At 43.0% G+C, this 13,814-nt stretch overlaps 1 protein-coding gene across 4 annotated transcripts in view; it reads right to left on the minus strand.

The window, feature by feature from the left end:
- The window catches only part of Mgmt (O-6-methylguanine-DNA methyltransferase), a 332,622-nt gene that overhangs the window by 268,414 nt on the left and 50,394 nt on the right, over positions 1 to 13,814 (minus strand). Inside the window, exon 1 of one of the 4 annotated variants that reach the window (XM_021253268.2) lies at positions 11,748 to 11,820. The exons of the other annotated variants lie outside the window; for them this stretch is intronic. The gene's annotated coding sequence lies outside the window, so the exon portion shown is untranslated. Of the gene's footprint in view, positions 1 to 11,747; positions 11,821 to 13,814 lie in introns of those variants that run through there. 4 annotated transcript variants of the gene reach the window in all.

The raw sequence follows: 13,814 nt of genomic DNA on the forward strand, positions 1-13,814 counted from the left end.
GATGCTGCACCCCTCCTTTGGGCACTGGGCCAGCTCAGGTGTTGAGACCCACTATGGACCTCGGAGGAAAGCTGACCCCCAAGCCTAAGACACCCCACATCCCACAATGTCCTTAAATCACATTTGAATATACCAAACTTCAGTTTGTTCAACAATGATTCATTTATAACTTCCTATGCAAACAAAGAGAAAATACCACATTTTCCCTCACTTTACCCCTGCTAGAACTCCTAGTGCTAACATCTGAGATAACACTAAGAATTTCACAAGAAGTATAGGATGCTCCCTGGCCATTGGGTGTGGTCAGATGGTTTCCCCCCAGGTCACCTCTTGGTGGTCCTGTGTCTTATGCTGCCAACAGCACACTCCTCGAGGCCTGGAAAACTAGCACTTCAGGTAACAACTAACTACTATGCTGCATGTGACAGGCTGTCATGGGGAGGAAAGAAGGTGGCAGGCTGGAGCGCAACGTGTAGTGTCAGTTCTTACAACTATATGACTTGGGAGCTTCAGCTTGAATATGTCACAGGAGAAAGCACCCACCCTGTAGAGCCTATGAGCTGGGGAAGTCACTGACTTCTTAGGGAATACATACTGAGCAGGCTTGAGGAAGGTCTGAGGGAGACACCACCTTCCTCAATTAGGACAACACCAAAGCTGGCAGGTCCTAGGCAACACCAGCAGAAAGTGGTTCTGCCACATCACTGGAAGCCCTGGACAAGCTGCAGCCTTGGTAAAGGAGATGAGCTCCCTGGACAACTCTGGCAGACAGCAAGGCAGATTAAAGTCATCCTTACCCAGGAAAAGGCCTCAGCAGCCAAGTAGCATGTGTTTGTCTGTGATCAGTCCATGGGAAAAGTCATAAATAGCTAACAAGATCTTTTACCTGTACGCGGATAGAATACTACCTTAGAACAGATGACTCACTAGTGAGATAATCAGCTAACACTGGGAACCTACTAGAATGCGTTTCTGGACTCAATAACCAAAATATAGTTTGTGCCAACACATGTAGCACAATGATCCCAGTTAGATTATAATCCCATGACAGGCATCCACCAAAATCCTGAGGGCAATCTCTAGGAAACATCCAGGAGTATCACACACCAGGGATGGGACATACACTGGAGCTTTAGGGGAGACCTGCAGACACTTCGTGATGCAAGAGAGTACACTAGTCCAGTGGCCAGATGTAACTTTCCCCCTCTCTTCCTCCCAGACCTTTCAGAGGCCCAAAGGCCCTTCAATAGTACTCTCTGGGTACATTCTGCCTGGCTGGTAAAGAGCTCAAGGTCAAGATCTGAGTAAAACCTATCACTGCGGCTGCACCTTTTTAGCATTCTGGAAGCTCCTTTCCCTTTGACCTCACCCAGACTTCCAGGACAAGGACTCATTTTCCATCAAAACATCCAGGAGCATCCAGGGAGCATGGTCCTGCCTGTATTAAATGCACACATCTCAGTTCAACATACAGTGCCTCTCCATCTTCTGCCAAACCCCTCAAGGCTGCTAGCCACACTGACATGCTTCTCTCTGTGCACATGGACCCTAGTTTTCGCACAGGACTGCCTACGGGAGGCGGTCCCTCCACACTGATGAACAAATCCGAAGACAATTTTGAGAAGCTTACGTGACCACTGTCTCTGACCTATGCAACAAAAAGGTTATTACAAAAATTTTCTGGAATTTCCTCAAATTACAGAGAATAGAGGCCTGTAGTCCCTTAATACAAAGCAACATGGCCTGCCACTTGTCTACACTTGCGTGACAATGTATGAGCCAGCAGAATTAAGTCCTCTTTACCCTTAATAAAGATTCAACTCCACAACGTTTCTGCAGCAAATGATGCTCCAGTGAGGAGCATGTGATGATTTATGACTTGTATCCTGAATGGAAGAGCCTGATGTTCCAGACATGCTTGGGTGGCTGTGAGCAAGCTGGGCTGTGATGGCACCAGGCTCTGATGAGGGCCAATGCTCTTAGACAGTGCCATCCAACATCAAGGCTACATGACTGCAGAAAGATGCTTACTGCCAAATGATTAACCCAAGACTCTGGTCCACATGGCAAGAAATTTTATGTCCTAAATTAGTTACATTATACCCAGAGCCTATCAGCGGCTTCATAACATGAACATATAATTCTATACCTTTTACTCCTTAGGCAATAATTCAGTCTAATCCTGCAGCTGAAGCCAAGATTTCTAGACTGAAAGTGTTCTTTCCATTTGATTAAATACTAATAAATGCAAGAATAAAATACCCGTCTTTTATCTTACAGTAAATTCTTCAAAAACCATATACTCTAACAATTAATTTGTTCTCTGGAGAAAGGGACAGGTCCTTCCCCTCACAGACAGCTTCACAGTCTAAAATCTTAATTACAACAGTTAAATCATAATTTATAGTAGTCTAGGGCTTAGAGAAAGATGACATCACTGCACAGGTTCTTGGATTCTTGAAGTGACCCATCAGTTGCCAGGTCTCCAGTGGAGTGCCCTGGACAGTCATTAAAAGGACAAAAGTCAATCCAATCCTCACTCTCGCTGCTGAGATAAACCACATACATAGAGAAACAGCCCTCACCAGCCATGTGCGTTACCATAATACAGAGGGAGCGATAAAACAGGTAAAACCTACCATGTTTTTCTATGTGTTTAATACTTTAAAATTTATAAAATATTTTCATATGTTTCATCCATTAAGGGAGTAAAATGTTGCCAAAGGAAGGTGGTAAGCTCTACAGAACATTTTATTTGTTTTCCACCCTTATAAACAGAGTATTGAGCCAGTGCATAGACATTGGGCACACAGCAATGTGCATCTTGCCTATCATAGCACATGAGTGGTACCCAGTGTGGCCTGTCACACGCCCTCTCCTGTAACCATGGAGAGAGCTACCATCTAATGGGATGCTTTCTGCTTCGAGCCCACAGAGAGGTTAAATGTCCCCAAATAAGGTAGACAGGGAGTATGTCCAAATCACATAACATCTGCCAAAGCATTTCCTAAATAGGGTCCCATTCTCCTTGCAGGTGACAAAGCAATAATCTATTTAGAAACTGAAGTAAAACCTGTAGAAAACCCAAAGGAAAATATCAACTTGATTAATAATCCTAGGCTACAGCACTTGAGTTAAATTAAGGAATATGCTTTCACCTGGAGTAACAGTGTGATAAGAAGTCTGGACTTCAAAAGTGAAAAGCCCAGCCTGGGCCTCAGGTCACTTTGAGCACATGAGGCATATTTTCTCCTTATAATAGGGATATTGTGGAGACCAAAGAAACAAGAATGGGAAGGCACCCAGTAGCCCCTCATGGGTTACCCAATCATCAGGAAGTATTACATTGCCAATATCCTCATTAAAGGACAAGCTAAGCTGTGTGAAATGTAAAAGGGCATGGTGATCAACGATATAGTAGCCAAAGGGTAAACCAAAGCAGAGAATCTACCAATGCAGCCAAAGCAGATGCAAACATTAGATGTGAGATGACAGACCTGTGAGGAAGCAGAGGGCAAGGCAGAGAAGCCATGGAGCAGGTAGAGAGGTGGGCAGCAGTGAGGGGGCACCCCTGAGTAGACACATAACCAAGCAAACTTATGGCATGCCCTAGAAGGCCTTTCTGAGGCTGGGTGACTGGCTTTTCAGGATACTAAACACACATTTCCTTATATCAATATATAATAATACTCTACCTTCATTATTGGATATAAGCTAAGGGAACCCATGTCTTCCTACCAAAGCCATGCCAGAGGATGTCAGGGAATCAGCTGGAGAATCCATCAAAGACTGCCCTCTACTGCAGGAGACACATGCAGTGTAATGCAGAAATGTCCCAATGAGGTACGACATCCTCAGGCGAGACTGACTGTGAACTCAAAGCAGAAAGAACATCACCCCCACACCTGGCATCCACACAGTGCCTCTCACCTCCTGAAGCTCAAGTTGGAGGTGTGGATAACCAGAAAGTTGACCATTGAATAGACACTAATTTATTTTCCTTAAAATCTTACCCACCACCCACATTCAGAGAAGCCCTGCCTACATTTCCAAGAGCAGTTCAGTAACAGCTGGCATTTACATGTTGGTGTTTTGTAAATGCTCAAAGGTCTCTATTTTCATTGGTAGCTTATTTCTACTTTTGCTGTGAGTACATATAACATTAGTGACCCATCAAACTATTAAAATTCTGGTTGAGTTTCCAAAAGGGAAGATGAGTAAGCACCAAGAAGGTTACCATTTCAACTTCATTATAAGCAAGAAATAGTGGACTTGAATTTGTAAAATGTTATTTAGGGATGGGTGGTTGTTTTCCCAAGCAGTTTTGTATTGATTTGAGTTTTTTGTTAAAATTAATCTAAGTCCACAATGGTAGATTTCCATTTAGGAGATATTCTATACTGTTTCTGGAGTAGGAGAGCAATTTGCTAGATAATTTGATTGTGCCTCTATAGTACCTCACTGTGGTCCAGCCAGGGCTCATCTGCTTACCACATTGCTCCACATTAATCTCATCTGACTTCTGGAAGTGTCACTCGGGAAAGAGGAAAGGGTGTACCTGCCTCAGTTATTCCATATCACCCACAGTGATGCCAGCACATCCCTGCCCTACCACCTCTTCCTAGCTCTGCTCAGCAAGACACATTCACAGCCTCTAAAAAGAATCACCTATTTCATAATTTTAATTATAAATGCACTCCTCCAACAACAAATTTCCAACAGCAAAGCTGGATGTTGGATGTGAGCTCCTACCCACCATACGGATATCAAAAACAGAAAGAGTCTAGGCAGTTGGATGGAACTTCAAATGGAGCAAAAAAAAAAAAAATAGCAAGAGGGACTGAGAAGAAATGAGTACATAATAAAATATTTAAATAACTAATATAAAAACTGTCCCAAGCTTTCCTGGGACATTTAAGCCAGGAACCAATACAGAGTAAGGCTTCCTCCACTGGAGAAGAAGAGTTACAGTTCAAAGACCACGTTGGGATGGATCTTATTTCCTCGGTGAACATCATTAATTCATTAAAATAAAATACAAAAAAAGACCTTTCAAGGAAGGTCTGTCTTGCTCTTTTCGATTGCTATGGATTTCTTGAGGAGAAGCAGAGACATTCAAATATGTGTTTGGAAGAAGAGCGTACCTCTGACTTAGAGTCTGTCTCCTCAACACTGGTAACTCTACTCCTGCAAGGTGCACCTGCACTATAATGCACAGGCCCACCCTAGTATGCACACTGAGCTTTTACCCTTCGCAGTCACACCACTTACAAGATGGTTCGACATGTCAAGATCTCTAGCCCTGGCTTACTAAAGATCTTACAGCTCACAGACACATTCAAGGAGCCACAGAACCAAGCCAGATCCAAAACCCATAGACAGTCCCATGCTCCTACCCACAAATGGACATGGTATAGTCTATCTAGGGGACTGTCACTACAAGGACACCAATTTTCCTTTAATGGGCCAGCTTAAGGACTTGCCTTGATACACGGCTATAAGGTAATGAAATGGTACCCCAGCCCAGGAGGCCTGTACACTTGTCCTAGAGGGAAGAGCACTATCCTGTAAGCCCTCTGAAATCCCTTCACCTAGCAACAGTGCAGATGGAACCAGCAATACCACACCTTGCCCATTCTCTCCACCTCCCACTGGACTGTGGGTGCCCAGAGAACACAAAGTGCACCAGGACCACTGCTACCTCATGCACTTGCTCTGCACATGTGTCCCTGGATAACAGATGACAGGCCACACTGCACCTGCAGATGGACTTGGTGCTGGACAGCATGGTAATTCTCTGAGTCTCCTAACTCCTCTGTCCCTTAACTGCCCCTTTCTCGCAGCCACCAGCCTTGCAGGAAGCTGGGCAGCAAAGAAGGGCTAAATCCAAATCCATTCTCTCAGGCCATGCCAGTCTGCTGGGTGCAGGCCAGACCTAGATGATCACCCAATAACTGACTAGCCTCAGGAGAGTCTGTGGTGCCCCAGCTTCTGTGAGACTCTTGGCAATAGTGAGGGACAGAGCTGTCTGGGTGGAATGTGCTTACTGTGTGAGTCCACTCAGGCTGCTTAACGAAATACCACAGAATGGGTGGCTTAACAGCAGAACTTTCTTTCTCACAGTTCTAGAGACTGCAAACCTAAGAACAAGGTGCTGGCAGATTTGGGGTCTGAAGGCCCCCCCTTCTCACAGTTGGCACCTTCTCCTTCTAGCTGTGATAGAAAGGACTACCACTTTAGAGTCTCTTTTATTAGGGTACTAATCCCATTCCTGAGGGTGGGGCCCCACCTCTTAATACCATCACCTTAGAGGTTACTCTTTAGCACATCAATGAGGGGCAAAATCAGTCAGACCATAGCACTCAAGGTAAGCAAAAAGGATGAAAGTATTAGGTTAAACTACGAGGAATTCTAGTGGTTTAAATGAAAATTTAATGTTTAATATAGAAAAATCATGTTATTTGATTTGAGATGCTTGTTATAAACAGGGGGAAGATATACATAAAATTCACATTTATACACAAAATCTGTGTTTCAATAAAAACAAACACCAACCTGCAACCTATTTATCTACAAATAGCACAACAAAAAAGTATTGTGTAACTGCTTTCTTTGGAAATAGGAATTATTACAAAATTATATGTAAGTTATATCCAATCTTTGTTCAAATAATTCAGTAATATAATTATTTCTTATATTGATATAGTCTTACTACCACCAGGAAAACCTCTATAGCGTATTTAGAAAAACTAACAAAAATGTAAAACTTTGACAATGTTATTACAAAATTTACTGGACACATTTTATCTAAATAACAGAATAGATTCTTCAAATAATATTCACAGATGAAAACCTCACAGATCTGTAATGTTAATTTTGGGGGTACCTTGAATTAGAAGAAAAATCCAGACTGTCAAGAATGAAAAACTTTGATAATTAACTACTTCTTTAAACCACAGGATACTACAGTTTTCTCCATTTTGACCAGACTTTCCAGAGGACTTAGCACATACTGACTGTACCAAGGAACAAAGGCAAGAGGCAACGTCCAGAAAGCAGAAAACATTTTCACACTCACTTATTGAGGTACAGCCAAGAGTCCTAATAGAACTCAGTAGACCATCACCTTCCCTTATCTTATAATGTCTTTAGAAAGTCAAGACAGTTCAGTTCTGATTGTGTTCCTGTTGAACACCAAGGCCAGGATAGAATGGGCAACTATCACTGTGGTCCCAAGGGCATGAAGAAGAGCCAAGCTGGTGACCACTCTATATTCACAGAGCCAGCACTGTGCTTCAGGGCACAACACTGTGTGCTAAGGTGCAGGTCCAGCCACCTTCCCTTACCCAGAAGACTCAGGCAGTGCCACGCTGGTACCAAATGGCCAGATGAGTTAGATACAACATCCAGACATTCCTTTTGTCTAAAAATGATAAAATATGCTTTTTTATCTGGCAAAATACACATATTTATACTGTTAACTATTTTGTAAATTTACAAATTCAATGGCATTAACATATTCATAATGGGGCTATAATTTGTATGACTTGCTGCTGGGTGACTCTGAACACCATGGGGCAGCACAGGACAGTCCCATTGGTGATACAAGCCACCTGATAGAGAACAGTCATGCGTGTACCACTGGCGGTTCAAGCTGGCAGGAAAATGTTAAATACCATCACAGCTGTCTATAACCAAAACTTTCTCATCAACTCCATCAGAAGTCTGTCCCCACTAACAATAGCCATGCCCCCTGACCCTGGAAATCACCATTCTACTTTATCTCTCTGGAAATGACCATTCTAGGGACCTCATATAAGTAGATGAATACTTCTGTGACTGGTTTATCTCACCCAGCATAGTGATGTAAAGGCTTATCTATACAGCATATGTCAGAATTCCCTTCCTTTTTAAGGCTGAAGAACATTTCATTGCATGAATAGACCACACTGTGTTTATCCATTGTGTTTATCAATGGATACTTGGGTGGCTTCCACTTTTCAGCTATTGAGAATAATGCTCCTTGAATACACAGGTATACAAATATCAGCTCGAGACCCTGCTTTCTATTCTTCTGGATGTATACCTGGGGTGAAACTGTTGGATCATACTGTGACTCTATACTTAATTTTTTTTTGAGGAAACACCAAACTGTTTTCCACAGCAGCTGCAACATTTTACATTCTCACCAGCAATACACAAAGGTTCTAATTTCTCCACATTCTCACCAACTCCTGTTATAAAAATCACCAAATACATTTACATTCAAGGCACTGAATGGTAGAGACTGCAATTCAAAAACTGTTTTGCATAGCTAAGCTATGACTCAATTTGGTAACAGTTTAGCAATAATCATTGTTTGCTGGCATTTAGTGCACTTCCTGTATGCCAAGCACTCTTAGCTTCTCCTCCAACTCTTGTAGGAGCCCTGTGAGTTAGGCACAGGCCATTCTCTGCTGATGGGAATGTGAAGCTCAAAGACATGAGAACAACTTTTCTAGCCTGTAGTTCCAACCGCAGGAATGGCATGATTTGACTCAAGTCAAATGAGAATGGTTGAAATATTGGAAAACATCAAGTTCTGGTCTTTCTTCCTGTGTCTACTCTCAGGAACCTGAGGAAACATATGCTGGCTTTTGGAACAAGGGTCCTCCCCTGTCCCTTCCCTCCAGAAACCTCTGATATAGATCAATAAAATTACTAAATTAATTGATTGAAATATCCAGAAGCCTGTGATGCATGACAGAGCTTTAGATTTGTCATCAGCCATACTCCCAATATTTCGTTCACTCTCATACATAAAATCTCATGCTATTCCTACTTGACTTGTCACCAGCCATAATGTTTCTCCAAAGGGCCTAGGCTCTCACTGCAACATCTCTGTAGGCCTGGCTCTGCTGGAACAAAGTCTTGCCATGCTGCACTGTGGCTGATTGGACTTCTTCCACACCATTCTCACAACACAAGTTCCAGAATCTTTCCCAAGGTAAGTGGTTTCCTAGAAAACCACATATTTTTGACAACTATAGTATATTTTAGCCTCTAGGAAATACTCAGTAAGTATTCTGCAAGGGATCACTTCATAGCACATCTTGGCTAAGTTTGCTTTTTTAGATGACCCCTACCTGGCAACTCCTGGTGTCCTCTCTGGTTACCTGTAGTCCTCCCTAAGGACTGAGGAGGGGTCCACTAGGGAGAGGGCAAAGAAAAGGAGGAACCTGTTCTTCGCTGTAGGGGCAGCTTGCAGGGCTGGTAGGTGGCTCCTCTGGCTCCTGTCTCCAATCAGTTCTCAGAGAGGGATGGCTCACTCCCCTCTCAACACTCAGCTCCATGACTCTACCCCACATTCTCAACAGAAGAAACTTTTTAACTTCCAGAAGTTAGTTTTTTAAAAACTATTATGCAAAGAGATTTCGATGAACCAAGCAAACACTACATCCCAGTGTCATGTATACCACAAAAAAGCTAAACTGATGAGAGTTAGGGAAATAGATTGTCAGGGAGAGCAGAATTACTGATCTGAAGTCACTTCTGGTTAAACTGGAAAACATGCCAAACACAGCACTTCTATGTTACTCTGTAGGAGAATTTTAGCTGAGGATTTAGTAACTCTATCAATCTTAAGTACCTTGGAATTAAAGTAATTAACTACTGCTTATTGTAAACTAATTTCTCCTCAATAAAACCTAACATTTTGGGCCAGGGATTTAGCTTAGTGGTTCCGGTGCCTGCCTCACAAATGCAAGGTCCCAAGTTCGATCCCCGGTACAAAAAAAAAAAACACCCAACATTTTCTACAGAAATAGCATAGGAGTACCAGGAAATCTTAACCTGTCAGGCAAAAAACAAAGAGAGAGAGACTGAGAGTCAGACAGGGACAGAGACAGACAGACAGAAAGCCAATAAAAATGACCACAGGACCATGTGTGTGCAGTTCCTGGGTGTGTGATGTGTAGGAAGAGGTAATTTTGAATGTGTTCTCCAGGGCCAGGAACTATTGTGTATATCATGTGAACATGAGAGCACACTGTGGGAACACAATACAAATTAAACTGTGAAAGAAAACTTTATCCCACAGCTTAAAACAATATAGTTTCCAGATACTTTTGAGTAACAGGAATAAACATCTCATATAGGAAAGGCAAAAATTTCAACCCAAAAGAAAAAAAACAAACAGAACCCTTGTAAAGTCAAATGCCTGACAAAGACTCCTAGTTACATAGTGAACTTCCATAACAGGCCTCATGTTCCAAATCTGTTGGACCCACTCTCTTGAAATAACTGCCCAAATTATTTGATTTTTACTGAATTTCATCGTGCTGATTATTCCATTCAATACATAGTTAGCACTACCCATGAACCATCTTTACGACAAGAAACATTACCTTTGTTTTTTTCAGCCATGTCAGCAGCTGAGCAGTCTATTTCACCTGCTCTGCACTGAGGGATCAGCGACACTCATCCCCACATGCTTCACCTCCCCCCTCCAGAGCCCCGAACTCATGTTCTCCTCTCCTGGTAAACACAATGTTTCCCGGGCAGATCATCTGACTAAGTTCAGAACACTAAGTTCCCATCTAGTGTTCTGCCCCTACCTGTTCTGGTGACCCTGGCTCATACTCCCCCTGCAGGACAGTCCCCCTACAGGCCTTCTGGAACATATTCATGCCAGCTGCTTCCTAAGGTCCTCACACCTATAGGGTTGCATCAATGCCAGGGCTTCTGAAGATGGCTGCAGGGCATGTGGCCATCAGAATCGCCTGAGAGAGGGACTTCTATACTTCACCCAGGTAATCCTATCCCCTGGTATCTGGCACAAGAAACCCAGTGCCCTCTATGTGCCTGGGCAGATGGGCTGTGGGAGCCTGACCAAAAGAGAAGGCAAACGTGGTGAGAAAAGCAATGGGGAGACAACAAACAAACAAAACTTTACAGAATAAAGGGCACCCCCACCCCTCATAAGACTCGATATCTATCCAGAACCTACTGCCTTTGTAAATGTTTTATCTTGATGGAAACCCTAAAAACCTGTGTTGAATAAAAAGAAAAGCTTTAGGCTTGCTTCCTGGATGCTGAAGTTTAACAGATAAAATGTATTGAAAGTAGATCCATATTTATTTTGGGGGACTGAAAGGTTTCTCCATCTCACCGGTAACTAACACAATCAAATGCTAGCAAATACAGCTGCACTCCAAAGAAATACAGTGTGAAGCTGGACAATAAAAAGTTGCACAGAACCCATTTGTCATTTTGACCCACTCACCAGAGGCTCTGTGAGCTTGCTTCCAACAGCCTGCATCATAAATCCCCATCTCAGGCCCACTCACAGGACTTTCTTCCCCTTGCACTAGAATGCAGGACTTCTGTGTAACTGGAAAGCTCATTCCTGGGGCACCCATATTACCAACTCAATAGGACCCCCTTCACAGGGCACTAATAACTTGAATTCCTTCATGAGGGCTGTTTTTCTTCCAGGATCCTGGCCCCACACCCAGCAGCTGGCTCCAAGGTACCCTGGGACACCTCTGCACTAGGCAAGAACATCTGTATGTCATCCATAGAAGAAGATCCCTCAAAGCTGGGGATGTAGCTCAGTAGTAGAGTGCCTATCTAGCATACATGAGTTCATGGGTTTGATTCCTTGGCCTTGAAAAAGAAGACCCCTCATTTCTACTCCACCCCTTCCCCAAAGGCACAATCCTCCATCTACCCACTGACAGAGAGGGAAATTTTAAATCAATACTTACAGGATATGATCCCTGTAATCCAGGCAGGATGGAGGCTGAGACAGGAGGCTCTAAATTCAAGTCCCACCTGTGAAACTACAAGACCTGGTCTAAAATTTTTAAAAAAGTAAAAAGTTTTTTAATTCATTAAGTTCATTGGTACATTTTAGGTATTCATCATTGGGAATTTGTACCTTTACATGACATATATTGGTTCTTATTTTTTTTCCCATTCCCCTGCCCTCCCTTCAAAATAAAGTGTTTTTAAAGGCTGGTGATGTAGTTTGACGGTGGAATGCTCCTGGGTTCAATCCCCCGTACTTAAAACAAAACAAAACAAACGAAAACCTATAGGACATAAACCAAAAATGAGTTCAGCATCTAAACTCAGGGATGCAAAATTAGCGCAGAGATGGTAGCACAACAAAGGTGGCCCTCGGAAACAACAAAGGTGGCAGGCATTCAGGTCACCTGTCTGAAGGCTCACAACAGCTCGACACAACACTACACAGGACCTACCTCACCACGTCCTCATGGCTCTGTCTCACGGAGTCCTCACAGACCCCATCTCTCCATGTCCTGACAGAACCAGTCTTGCCAGCCAGTCTTCTCCAGGCATATTCTCAACTAGTCCTCACAGGCATGTTTTTACCTAGTTCTCCACTATTGCCAACAAAGCACAACAGTACAAACATCCCTCGTTTAAGGACCAAGTTTCATTCCTCCAACCAGGTCATTAAATGAATTGGTCACTAAAGGAGGAATTGTATATAGTATGTACATTACAATATTCAGAACAAAGAAATGGTTAAAGGAAACTCCAACTTGGTTACCATGCTTTTATCTGCATAACTCTTACATGCAACACTGTAACGTCTAACAGAAAACTACAGTACTATACAGCAAAAATTACAGTACTGTATAAACAAGGTGTACTGTATTAAAAAAGACAATGAGGCTCTATTAAATAAGATGTTTAGAAATGTACAAAAAAGAAAAAGACAGGTTGTAAGTCTGAGCTGCAGGTTGTAAGTCCAAACAGCCTGCCTCACTTGTTAAGTCTGAACACTTGTTAAAGGAGGAATATCTATATTAGAACCTCCATTTCAGAGTTAGAAAAATGGAGGATTTGGGGATCCTAAGTAACCTCACCAAGGATACACAGGCACTAAGTGGTGGAATGAAGACTGTAATCCTATTCAGGACATGGTAAGAGGATGCCTTGAGGACACCTTGAGGTGGCTCGGGGGCCCACATTCTTAATCGTATTGTGCTCCCATAACAAGTTCCAAAGAAGTATGTTCCAAAAAGATTCCCTGAAGATGCCAGGCATGGTGGTGCCCACCCCTAATCCCAGCTCTTGGGAGACTGTGGCAGGAGAATCACCTGCAGTTTGAGGCTAGCCTGGGCTACATAGTGAGTTCAAAGCCAGCCTGAATTAATGAGTGAGCCCCTGTCTCAAAAAAAAAGATTCCTTTAAGATATCCAAACTCAAAGACCAAGTTTCATAGTAGGAGGAGTTTTTAAAAGTTGACTAGGAGTTTAGAGGGGGTAGTAAGAAGGTATTTCTTAAATAGAAGGAACAAAGTGTGAAAAGACAGAAAAAAAACAAAGTACGTAGTTCTACAAATAGCAAATATATTTTTGGATGGAGCAGACTCCAGGAAGACAAAATGAGAGGGAATGGTAGGGCTGGCTGGGAGCTTCAAGGTGGTCTGAGGACTCAGCAAGAGGCCATCAACAGTGGTGCACATAAGCACAAAGAGCTGTGTGGATGCTTAGGTTAATCGGGAGGAGTGAGATGTACTGAATGGTTATTTCACCTGCCCAAAGTAGCTGCAGAGGGAACAGAGAGCCAGAGGATTCCCAAAAAATCCACACAACTGGAAAATTCATTGGCTGTACAGAGGTGGGAATGGAGATGCAGACAGGGAAGGGTCAAAGGTGGCATCAGAACAACTCTACTGAGAGGTGGGTGAGCCATTGACAAAAGAAGGGTAGGCAAGGAGACAGGGAGGTGCAGTGGGGCCTGGAGGGAATTGTCTCTGGCAGAGAAACCAATGAAAGTTCTCATTCAATTCTTTGCTT

This window comes from Heterocephalus glaber, unplaced genomic scaffold (assembly GCF_053883595.1).
Source record: "Heterocephalus glaber isolate CG9 unplaced genomic scaffold, H.glaber_assembly_v1.0 deba00001497, whole genome shotgun sequence".
Classification (NCBI taxonomy): Eukaryota; Metazoa; Chordata; class Mammalia; order Rodentia; family Bathyergidae; genus Heterocephalus; species Heterocephalus glaber.